This window comes from Leptodactylus fuscus, chromosome 7, assembly GCF_031893055.1.
Source record: "Leptodactylus fuscus isolate aLepFus1 chromosome 7, aLepFus1.hap2, whole genome shotgun sequence".
In the NCBI taxonomy this organism is placed as follows: domain Eukaryota; kingdom Metazoa; phylum Chordata; class Amphibia; order Anura; family Leptodactylidae; genus Leptodactylus; species Leptodactylus fuscus.
The window spans coordinates 39,924,089-39,936,718 of NC_134271.1; positions in this window are offsets into that span (position 1 = coordinate 39,924,089).

Below are 12,630 nucleotides of genomic sequence, written 5' to 3' on the forward strand. Positions count from 1 at the left end.
GACTCCTTCCAGACGGAAGCCAGACGCTAATGTGAACCGACCCTTAGACTGACTTATGAGTCATATTTCTCCACCGCTCAATTTATGTTGCGATAGATAAATAAGCAGATAGTTAAAAATGAAAAATGGACAGCACTCCAATTTTTCAAGCTGCACATAGTGGGCCGCAGCCAAAGGTGCTGCAGAAAATACTGTGGCGGAAGCACAATTAGTTCTTTTCCGCATCGCTTTTCAGAGAAAATCCCCAGAATTCTCTTCTACTGACTTTCTATACGGATTATGCCTATGTAGAAAACGGCAGCTTTTCCATAGGTATAATTGACATGTCGTGATTTACAAAAACGAGACGGTGGATTAAATTAGTCAGAATCCCTTCCACTTTGTAGGTACTGTAAAATGCCACAGTTTTTGCTGTGAACACACAAGAATTTCCTCATATAGCAAAAGGCCATATATACGTACTGTATGTACAAACACCAAAACTTTTACCAAGAAAAATGGCCAAGAAGCACACCAAGATAATAAAATAATATATTTATTTATTGAAAAATTTAAAAATTCATTCAGCAGGGCGAATGTCACTCGCCGACACAAAACATAGATAACACCAGGGAACAATACATAGATATGAATATGTATAGCAATTTAAACAATTAGGCTCCATTCACACGGAGTAACACCAGGCGTTTTTTGTGTGTATTTTTACAGCCGTAAAAAGCAGTCTCCATTGAGTTCTATAGTAAAATGCTGGCGTTTTTTTACGTCCGTAATTTTACGTCCGTAAAATTACGGACGTAAAAATACAGGCGTATTTTACTATAGAACTCAATGGAGACTGCTTTTTACGGCTGTAAAAATACACACAAAATACACACAAAAAACGCCTGGCGTTACTCTGTGTGAATGGAGCCTTAAGTAATAAATGCAGCTTTCCATTTCCTGCTCAAAACAGGGGCAGGAGACGGAAACCTGCCGGCATGTTTCAATCCCATTCATTTGAATGGGCTTGAAAAGTCTCCGGCCGTGAGCGCCGGTGAGCATTTTATGTGCTCCGCGGCGAAACCATTTTTTTTTTAACCAGACACAGAGTTGGACATGCAGTACTCTGTGTCCAGTTTAAAAAAAAAACGGTTTTGCTGCGGAGCACATAAAACGCTCACCGGCACTCACAGCCGGACTCGGCATGACAGGTTTCCATCTTCTGCATGCAGAAGACGGAAAGCTGAAAACGGAGTTCAGGCGCTTGTGTGAACCCAGCGTAAGAGAAATGTACAAAATCACATAATAAGCAAGCACATGTCATGTACCTGTAGCCATGCTGTGTGGCAACCAAGATGGGCAGATCTCACTCTTAAGGGTCCCTGGTATTGTGTCAACGCGTTTCGCCCGTATTTGGGCTTCCTCCTTAAAAGAGCTGAACTTTTTGGAGCTGGTCAAGGGCCCTTTATATAATGTCCCATGGTGCCCCCCCCCACACACACACAGTATAATGTCCCATAGTGGCACCTCCGCACAGTATAATGCCCCACAGTGGCCCCTGCACACAGTATTATGTCCTACAGTGGCCCCTGCACACAGTATTATCCCCCATAGTGGCCCCTGCACACAGTATTATGTCCTACAGTGGCCCCTGCACACAGTATTATTCCCCATAGTGGCCCCTCCACACAGTATTATGCACTATAGTGGACCACCGATGAACTATTATGATACTCTAGGGTCTTTTCAGACCCAAGCTTATTATGATCGGAGACCCTGGGGAGATGACAAATATAACAATCAGAGTTACTTACCTCTCCTGGCTTCTGGCACACTTGCCGCTGCTTTTGGCCCTCTTCAAGGTCCGCACAGAAATCATGTTAGCCACGCTGGCGTTGCGAAGCATTACTACGCTGGCCTGCCCTACGTGATATATAGGATGCCACTAGAGACCCGAAGATTGCAGGGAGTCACACTAGAGCACAGGAGAGGTGAGTAACACTGGTTTTTATATTTTTTCACCTCCCCTGGGTTTTCTGATTATTATATTCTGGGCTTGCCACCCGCTGCCCGCACAAATCATGCGGACAGAAAAGTAGATTGGTAACTACTTTCCTGTCCACAAGATCCCTGCGAAGATCTGGCGCCAAGCACACGGACTCCATTATAGTCTTGGAGGATCCCCGTGCTTTTACTGCACCAGAGCTTGCAATTACGTTTGGTATTCCATTTGGGGGGTCCCCATGCGGAATTCCCCAGACGGAATCCAAACGCTGATATGAATGAGGGCTAATAAAGACTGGGGCACGTTCATCAAGCTACTTGCTGTGCTTTTTTGGTGCAATATGCATCTATTTTCCTTGGCTTTATTTATGATGCATTTGCGCATTTTTATCCAGATATTATGCTGTCCTTGTCGCTTTTGAGTTTTGTCAGAGTGGAATTTCTTTTTTGCTGTAGTCATTTCCTATGCTGTTATAAAAGGGGTAAATGCACTCTAGTACATGGGCAGTGTAAAGTAGTCTTTACTAGGTCAGACATTACAATCTAAATCTCCATATAGTGAATTTTGTGCAAAATTTATTACACAAGTGCGCCATTTTGAACAATTGGGCCTGCAGTGCACGTAGCCAAAAATAACTAATATGTGTGCAACATTTAACAAAAACCATAAAAAAAGTATTTAAAAAGGTATTCTTGTGAAAAATAGGGTAAAAATGACACAAACGATAAATAGTTCCCATTGTATTAGCTCTTCTAGTTTATGTTACCTAATATATATATATATATATATATATATATATATATATATATATATATATATATATAGAGGCGCGCAGAGTGCAGCGGGGGTACAAGGAGAAGGTAAGTTTATTGTGGAGGTGGAACGTGAAACTGGTGGCAGATAAAGGAGAGGATGGCATGACACTGGGGGCAGAGATGTAGGGACATGAATCTGGGGGCAGAGATGGGGGGACATGAATCTGGGGGTAGAGATGGAGAGGACATGAATCTGGGGGCAGAGATGGGGGGACATGAATCTGGGGGTAGAGATGGAGAGGACATGAATCTGGGGGCAGAGATGGGGGGACATGAATCTGGGGGCAGAGATGGAGGGGACATGAATCTGGGGGTAGAGATGGAGAGGACATGAATCTGGGGGCAGAGATGTGGATACATGAATCTGGGGCAGAGATGTGGGAACATGAATCTGGGGGAAGAGATGGAGGGACATGAATCTGGGGGAAGAGATGGAGAGGACATGAATCTGGGGGCAGACATGGGGGGACATGAATCTGGGGGCAGAGATGGGGACATGAATCTGGGGGAAAAGATGGGGGGCATGAATCTGGAGGAAGAGATGGGGGGACATGAATCTGGGGGCAGAGATGGGGGACATGAATCTGGGGGCAGAGATGGGGGGACGTGAATCTGGGGGCAGAGATGGAGGGGACATGAATCTGGGGGCAGAGATGGAGGGGACATGAAACTGGGGCAGAGATGGAGAGGACATGAAACTGGGGGCAGATGAAGGGTGTATATGAAACTGGGGGAGAGATAGAGGGGGAACATATAATTTACGGGTGACTGTAGGAGGATTATACTGTGTGCGGGCACATGAAAAATTAATGAAAATGGGCGGAGTCAACACAAAAGTGGGCGGGGTTAAATTTATATATATATATATATATACATATATATATATATATATATATATATATACACATATTTTAGTAATTTTGTGCAGCTAAGGTATGTTTGCTATTCCAATACTGCAATAATCATAGAGCGATGCTTTCTAGTAAATTTGCATGTCATCCTAATATTATGTCAGTGACACCACAAGACACCACTTGTTAGATTCATGTGTCAGATGCTTTATATGTATATACAGGATACATCACTTCGGTACAGGATACACACATTGACTACCACATTACTAGAATGTTGCCAGTCGTCTGGTTCAGTCGTTCTCTGACCCAGCGAGAGTTATCTCTGTTCTGAAGTTTAGCTGTTTGATCTGTGAATGTAATACAAGTGGTGGCATTGCTGCCAGAAATAGAATTGCTTCCTTCACTATGTAAGCCCGGTTGCCATAGAAATGATTCTGTACTGTAGATCGACAAGATGCTTTTTATTGTCGTGAATAACCTCATTAAATGCTTTGGCTGGAGCATTACATGGATTATCTACCATACGCTGCGTCAGTTTGCTGAGCCAGAAAATAAATGTTCATGTGGTATAGGCCCTCCTTCTTGTGAACCCTCGGACTGAGTGCATGCATGCGCCTATCTTTTGGGTGAAAATAATCTAATGTTGGGGGTATGCTAATATTTTTTTGCCCTTTTTACATGGGGAGCCTTCCAGACACAGCTTTGACATTTATAAAAGTGAGGACGTCAGCAAGGAGATCCGTTATATATTGGCGCAACGTTGTATGCTGAAAATAAAGCACAGATTAAAATCTGAATTCACAAACTAAAAAAAAGACCTTCCATTGGGGTCTTGTAATGGCAGATTAGTGAGTATGGGTTGTTCTGCAAATCATGGGACTAACTACCAGAAAAGCAGACATAGCTTTTAAGTCATAGGATGCCATCAGTGATGACTATGGATGAGGGATGTGAGTCTATTATATTGCCTGAATGTGACATAATTTTATTTATTTTTATACATGTGCTTTATCCATTTGACATCACTGTGTGCATTATTCCTGCACCATGACATCACTGTGTGGATTATTCCTGTACCATGACATCACTGTGTGCATTATTCCTGTAACATGACATTACTGTGTTGATTATTCCTGTACCATGACATTACTGTGTGGATTATTCCTGTACCATGACATCACTGTGTGCGTTATACCTGTAACATGACACTACTGTGTTGATTATTCCTGTACCATGACATCACTGTGTGCATTATTCCTGTACCATGACATTACTGTGTGTATTATTCCTGTACCATGACATCACTGTGTGGATTATTCCTGTACCATGACATCACTGTGTGCATTATTCCTGTAACATGACATTACTGTGTTGATTATTCCTGTAACATGACATTACTGTGTTGATTATTCCTGTACCATGACATTACTGTGTGGATTATTCCTGTACCATGACATCACTGTGTGCGTTATACCTGTAACATGACACTACTGTGTTGATTATTCCTGTACCATGACATCACTGTGTGCATTATTCCTGTACCATGACATTACTGTGTGTATTATTCCTGTACCATGACATCACTGTGTGCATTATTCCTGTACCATGACATTACTGTGTGTATTATTCCTGTACCATGACATCACTGTGTGCATTATTCCTGTAACATGACATTACTGTGTGGATTATTCCTGTACCCTGACATCACTGTCTGCATTATTCCTGTAACATGACATTACTGTGTGCATTATCCCTGTACCATGACATCAATGTGTGCATTATTATTGTAACATGACATTACTGTGTGGATTATTCCTGTACCCTGACATCACTGTGTGCATTATTCCAGTAACATGATATTACTGTGTGGATTATTCCTGTACCATGACATCACTGTGTGCATTATTCTTGTAACATGACATTACTGTGTGGATTATTCTGGATTATTCCTTTACCCTGACATCACTGTGTGCATTATTCCTGTAACATGACATTACTGTGTGGATTATTCCTGTACCATGACATCACTGTGTGCATTATTATTGTAACATGACATTACTGTGTGGATTATTCCTGTACCCTGACATCACTGTGTGCATTATTCCAGTAACATGATATTACTGTGTGGATTATTCCTGTACCATGACATCACTGTGTGCATTATTATTGTAACATGACATTACTGTGTGCATTATTCCTGTACCATGACATTACTATGTGCATTATTCCTGTAACATGACATGACTGTGTGGATTATTCCTGTACAATGACATCACTGTGTGCATTATTCCTGTCCCATGACTTCATTGAGTGCATTATTTCTGTATCATGATATCACTATGTGCATTATTCCTGTCCTGTGCATCACTGTGTGCATTATTCCTATCCCATTACATCACTGTGTGTACTATTCCTGCCCCATGACATCACTGTGTGCATTATCTGTACTGTAAAATCACAATGTGTTTTATCCCTGTGTGTAAAGGAGAACACAAAATTTGTTATCTTTTTATTGTGCGGCTGTATTTACCCTACAGGTGAGAATTATGATGGCCTCCTCTAATTAAGGGTTTGGCCCAGATTTTACTATATAAGGCTCGTTATTGAATAGACTGGTTGCCACTGACATTTACCTTAGTCTAGCTGAAGGGATGCTATCTTTTGGTACTTCTGTATGAAGGGTTTGCTTTTTCCATTTTTGTATATGGAGCCCCTTGGAGCCTTTCATCACTATGTTTGGGCCACCTATGGGTGTTCTTGATCATAGACACCCATTTCTTTACTTAAAAAGAGTTAGTTCCCCTGATGATAGGTGCCAACGCACCCTGAAACATGTAGGGACTGGAAGGGACATTTTTTGTAAGGGTACAGTTGTAGAATCTATCCACAGGTATTTCAAAGAGACCTGATCTAGAAAGGCAAACCAGGGCGCCCAAATTGGCTGAAATATAGGGTAGATGGCGCAATTCAAGATGGGTGTCAGGATCAGAGATATATATAAAACAGCTTTGACTGTGGTTGCATTTTTAAGTGGTGTTCGCTTGGGGATTTGAGCTGGTGTCCTGTGGTTCTTTGGTCGATTCTCTGTGCCACTGAGCTGTTGTGATAGTGGTTTGGTCTCGGCCTCAGTGTATACTTGAGCTTGCTTTGTCTCGGTGGATGCAAGCTTTAGGTGTGTGTAATTGTCGTCAACCTATCAGGTCTCTATGAGGTCTGTATAAGGCTCACTGCTGGCTTCAGTCCTTGATGGTTTTCACGGTTTCCAGCTAGGATTCTTGGCCCAGTCTAGAAGGAGAGTTTAGTTAGAGTTGTACGTCTTCTTGAGCTGAATTGGAAGTGGTGTGAGTTGTGTTCTGTGTGAGAGTCTGTTTTCCCTCAAAACATTCCAACTCCACCCCTGTCCTGCATTTCTGGCTGCCTGTCACTGTTTTGGTATTAGGGAGTTTCTGTTTTGGGTTTCAGGTTTGTTTTGCCCCTGTCCTGTGATACCCTTTCCTCACTCCTCCACTCCTCCTCTCCTCAAATCTTGATGTGTGTTTAGTGGTCGTGCTACACCTGTTAGTTCTCCAGAACGTCCCATCCTAACTTGTACTGTTTTCTGCTGCACTTATCCTTTCATCAGGGGTTTCCCAGTCCCTAGCCTCTTTCAGCTCTCATCCGACCTGTCTGTTGGTCTTCGCATTTAGAGAGCTAGTAGTTGTCAAGGCCGAGCTTAGCTCGGGAACAGCTGACCAACACCCTCAGGCAGGGCCTAGTTAGCCATCGTAGCGCTAGGGACAGCTTACCTACTTCTTTTCCCTAGCAGTGCAGTCGGGCATCTATATAACCATGACAATGGGAAAGCTCTAATTGTTCATTTTTTAAAGGGACTATGCCACCACACTAGTCTCTATTGATGAGATGTTTAGTACAAAAAGGGTATCACTGTTCTCCTCTTATATGTCAAGGAAGGGAGTGATGGGGGGACTAGGTGCTCGAAAACAGGTCTTGGGTGTGATAAGATCAATGGTGACTCCCTCATTGCACCAAATCTCCGCAATCAAGGTATTGATGGAGAAACCGAAAAGCATTTATTCATGTGAAACACTATTTGACTGTGCCTATAATTCAATAAGGGCTGATCTAGTGACAGACTCCCTTAAATTGTGAACTTGTTGCTTGAGGACAGGGCCCCACATTGTGAAAATGCAGCATTTTTGACATGGCTGAAAAATACCATGGCGAAGAATGCTCTGTTTTACAGTACCTGCAAAGTGGATGGGATTCTGGCTAATTCCATTCTCACATTGCAGATAAAAATTCATATCAATGGAAGTCAGTAGCAGATCTTTTCCTCTAGCTTTGTTTTCAGCTAGAGTAATAGAATGCGACATGACCTATCTAAGGCCCAAAGTCAATCAAAAAGTGTCAAAAATGTTTCAAATACCGCATCAAAAAATGCATCATGTATGAAAAAGCGTCAAGCCACCACCATAACACTTTGTCCATCTCTTGACTGTATTAATTTGAGATATACAAAGAACAATAAGAAGAAGGGGAGCCTAAAAGTCCAATCTCAAATCCAAAGATAATGTTGAACCTACAAATGATTCTACAGATCCAACATTGTCATCTGAGCAGTGATAGTATTTACCAGCAGAATGAAAACATTTAGGCCACTGATAAGCTATCAGCATTGCAGAGACATTACTTACTATACTCCCTAATAATTTAATACAATAGAAAATTAACATTAGAAGACACAAGTTCAAGTTGTTGATACAGGTTTGAAGCCAAAGTCAGGAGGAGATTGAAAAAAAAGCAAAAATACCTTATATCCTTCATAGGTTGTCTTTTGAACCACATCTGTTTTTGTTCACAAAAATTCCATCAACAAAACCAGAACATGTGTCCTTAGGTCACAATCATACTACCATTACTACCACTACTACCATTTTTAATGTCCATTGCTGTCATCTGTCATGAGATGACAGCAATGGACATTAACTGCAGCAGAGTAACGGAAAGAGACACAGTCCCATCCATCTGTGTCCACTCCCATTGACTCTAATGAAAACAGAATCTTTATTCAGTTATTTATTTATTTATATATTTATTTTTGCTTACTTTTGTAATGGAAGAAAAAGTTCTGCAGAAAAGTAAAAAACATGACAAAAGAAAGCTTCTGTCATGTTTTTGTACATCTGGGTGAATGCAGACCAACACCCAATGGAGGGGCCACAATTTGTATCTGTCATTTAATGTCCATTGATCTCATCCTGTGACAGATGAGACTAACAAACATTAAGGAACAGTAGTTTGAACCTAGCCCTACCTTCAAATTTTAATAACTAATTGTGCTTTATTACATCTGTAGTGACCAAATGTCCCCTTTATTTTGCTGCCACAGTACTCTGACTCGGCTGCATATTATTTTCTCGAGCAGCTCACATTGTGAAATATTCCTGATAGAATCAGGTCTAAGCCCATAGTCGTCAGGCTTTGTGAACACACATGCATAAAACATTGGGCTCAGAGCTCTATGTATAATGTCACATTCATTAGGATTTCAGCAATAGGTTTGCAGATGCCTGTAAATCTTTAAGATTAGTTATTTGTATTTAACACCTCTAAACATCTAAATAAATTGTTTTAAAATCATCTCTGTCAACTTTAGGTTATACGTAGCTTATTTACTGAAGAACTGCGTGCAGTATTTAATTGTAGTAATATGTATTTCAGCATATTACTATATATTTCACCTGTACGCCATTAAAACAAAACTCTCTGGTTTACTGATTGTCAGCATACAGTCTTCAGTATAGTTCAACTATAGGCTGCCATATGCAGCCTGTAATAGAACTCACTGGATTTTCCAATATAATGTATTACTAATGCAGTATATTGTATTAGTGATCCAACCCCTGGGGTTCAAGACTCTTATGGGGTCTTGAAACAAAATAAATAAAAAAATTAAAAGATTTTTTTTTTTTTATAAAAAGTTTAAATTCCCCCCCCCCCACACACACCTTCTCTAGATGCCAAATAAAAATAAGTAAACAAAGCTACATTAGGTATACCCACATCCAAAAATACTCTACATTTTGCTGTGCAAAAGAGACATCTTATGCAGCCCAGTATACAGAAATGTAAAAAAAAAAAGTTACTAATGTTAAAATATGGTAACTCAAATTCAGTTTTTGAGATTTTTTAAATGTGTTAATATATAATAAAAATGAGTTATGAGTTTGTGCCCAGGATTGCGTGTGTAGTTATTATTAGAAATGAGCGAACAGTGAAATATTCGAGATTCAATATTCGTTTCGAATAGCCCCTCAATATTCGACTATTCGAATGAATATTGAACCCCATTATAGTCTATGGGAAAAAATGCTTTGTTTCAGGGGAAGCCACACTTCGACTCAGGAGAGTCACCAAGGCCACTATGACACCCCAGGAAATTATGCCAATATCCCTGGAATTCAACTGGGACAGCAGGGGAAGCATGCCTGGGGGCATATAACATAGTTATAGTACCTGTATTACGCCACTATCTCGTCGGGAACCCTGTCAGCTTGCGATATGCGGGAGCTGACTTTTTCCCATAGGAATGCATTGACCAGCATTGATTGGCCAAATGCCATACAGAGTACAGCATTCGGCCAATGAACGCTGGTTCTGCCAGAGGAGGCAGAGTCTAAGATCGGTCCACACCAGTCTCCATTCTTGTCCAATCTGGTCCAATCTCAGATGTAGCAGTGTTGAGCGCACAGCTTTGCTACACCTTGATGTAGCAGAGCTGGCCGTGCGCAGAGCTCTGCTGCACTTGAGATGTAGCAGAGCTGAGGGTGCGCTGAGCTCTGCTACACCAGCCGCCAGCAAAGTCTGCGTCGGCTGATCCGAACAGTGTTCGCTCATCTCTCTGTAGCTCTCCTGCGCTGGTTCAAAGAAAAAAAAATTAAAAAAGAAAAAAAAAATCGCACAGGATGCCGCCCCCATTAGAGGTGCGGCGCTGGGTCCGCGCCGCGCCGTGGGGCCCTGCTGCCCGGCCCTGGATCCGCCCCTGGTTCAGAGATATATGGAGGTGACAGGTTGTGGATGGCTTTGTATGTTAACATTAGTAGCTTGAACTCAATACGCTGGGCAATGGGTAGTCAGAGTAGTGTCCCGGTACACTCCATCCTGCATGATAGGAGTAGTTGTCGTATGGCAGAATGCTTCTCACAATGTACAATACTGGATATCATTATCTATTGTATAATCTGCATTTCCTGTGTGCTTACATTGTGTTTACTGCCATGTACTACTCTGCTGCCACCTATGGTTCACTCTATGTGCATGTGATTGTAGGATCCCAATCACTCCATACACAACACGAGTTTCTACAGAGAAGCGTCTAACATGCAGTGGGCGGAGGCTTTAGCCCTGCCTTCCTCTTAGGAGTCTAGTGTATGAGGTAACAGAGCTAGGCCAACACCAAGCAGGATTTTCAGTTTTTTCCTGCCAAATCTAGGCGCTGCATGGTGAACCTCATGGCCCATGTAAGGTACAGATTCTTCTAGGACCCTTCACCAGTCCATACAGAGGGGATAACAAACATACTTGTTTGCCTGGAAACAAGTGCATGCAGGGTTTTTCTGTCCGCTTGAGAAGTCGGACATCTTCACTTGCGGACAGGGAAGGACGGGCACGGAGTGCAAAAGAACGCACCCGATGCCCATTGAAATGAATGACAGGTGTCACGGACACAGCTAGTGTCCGCTCCTAATGTCCATGACAGATTTTGAGCGGACACTACCTGTCGGACACCGACGGTAGTGTGAACGCTCCCTTACAAGTAACCTCTTGCTCAGGGGGCGTTCACACTACCGCCGCTGTCCACCCTGGGGTTTCTGTCCTAAACCCCGGGGAAACTGGACAGGGGACGGCTTGCCAGTGGTCACCTTTAAAACCCATTCATTTGAATGGGTTTTTAAAGGTAACTGCTGGTGTCCGTATGCAGCCTCTCCGCCTGGAAACCATTTTTTTTTCTTGCATGGACACAGAGTTGTATATGCAGGACTTTGTGTCCGTGGTCCATTCAAATTAATGGGTTTTAAAGCTGTCTGCCGGCAAGCCGTTCCCTGCCCAGTTTCTCTGGGGTTTAGGACCGAAACCTCGGGGCCGGCAGCGGTGGTAGTGCAACATCCCAGTGTGAGCTGCTATATGTTTTGTGTTTGTTACATGTAACCCGGGGTTGTCCTGTTTGTCTTGTCTTATATATGAGTGTCTATGGTAAAAGCAATATGTCTGCCATTTTACTGTAACTATGCACTTTCATATAATGCTGTACTACTTCATGACCAATCACAGGCCACTGGGCGGGTTTCTAGGAAAGGGTTTATATTCTCTTGTAGCTGTAGCCAAGGATAGTCCAGGATTAGTCCAGTGTTCAGCTTTCAGTTGCAGAAGTCCAGTCCAGATCAGATCTTGTATCTAGTTGAAGAAAACAGAGTTCCAGCATCAGTCATCTTGCATAAATCCCGCTGTGAGAAACAGTAATAGAATTCAGCTGAGTCCCTTCAGTCATCAGCCCAGGTTCTAGGAGTGAAGCCACTTTATTCCAAGGTACGTTCAGAGGCTGCCCCGCAGTTAGTGAGAAAACTTTGGGGATTCCTGAGAGACATCTGTGTCCGTGCCAATAGGAGTTACAGAGGTACCCGACAGGATTATTGAATACGGGCCTGCCTTCCAAGAACCTGGTTTCCCTATCAGGACTATTAGCCTCACTTCACCCCCTGACTATTTTAGGGAGTGGTACTAGAGGAGGAGAGGAGAAAAGTATGTCAAGTACTACAGTGTCTATATTGCCTTGGCTAAACTCTTGATTCGTGGACGTTTCATATTGAACTGTGTGCTCTATTCATCTTGCAAAGCTGCTGGAGCATCTGTTGGCGTTGTTCAATAAGTTATTTGGTTTACCCTGCAACCCTGGAATCCTGAGTCGTTGCCTGCATCA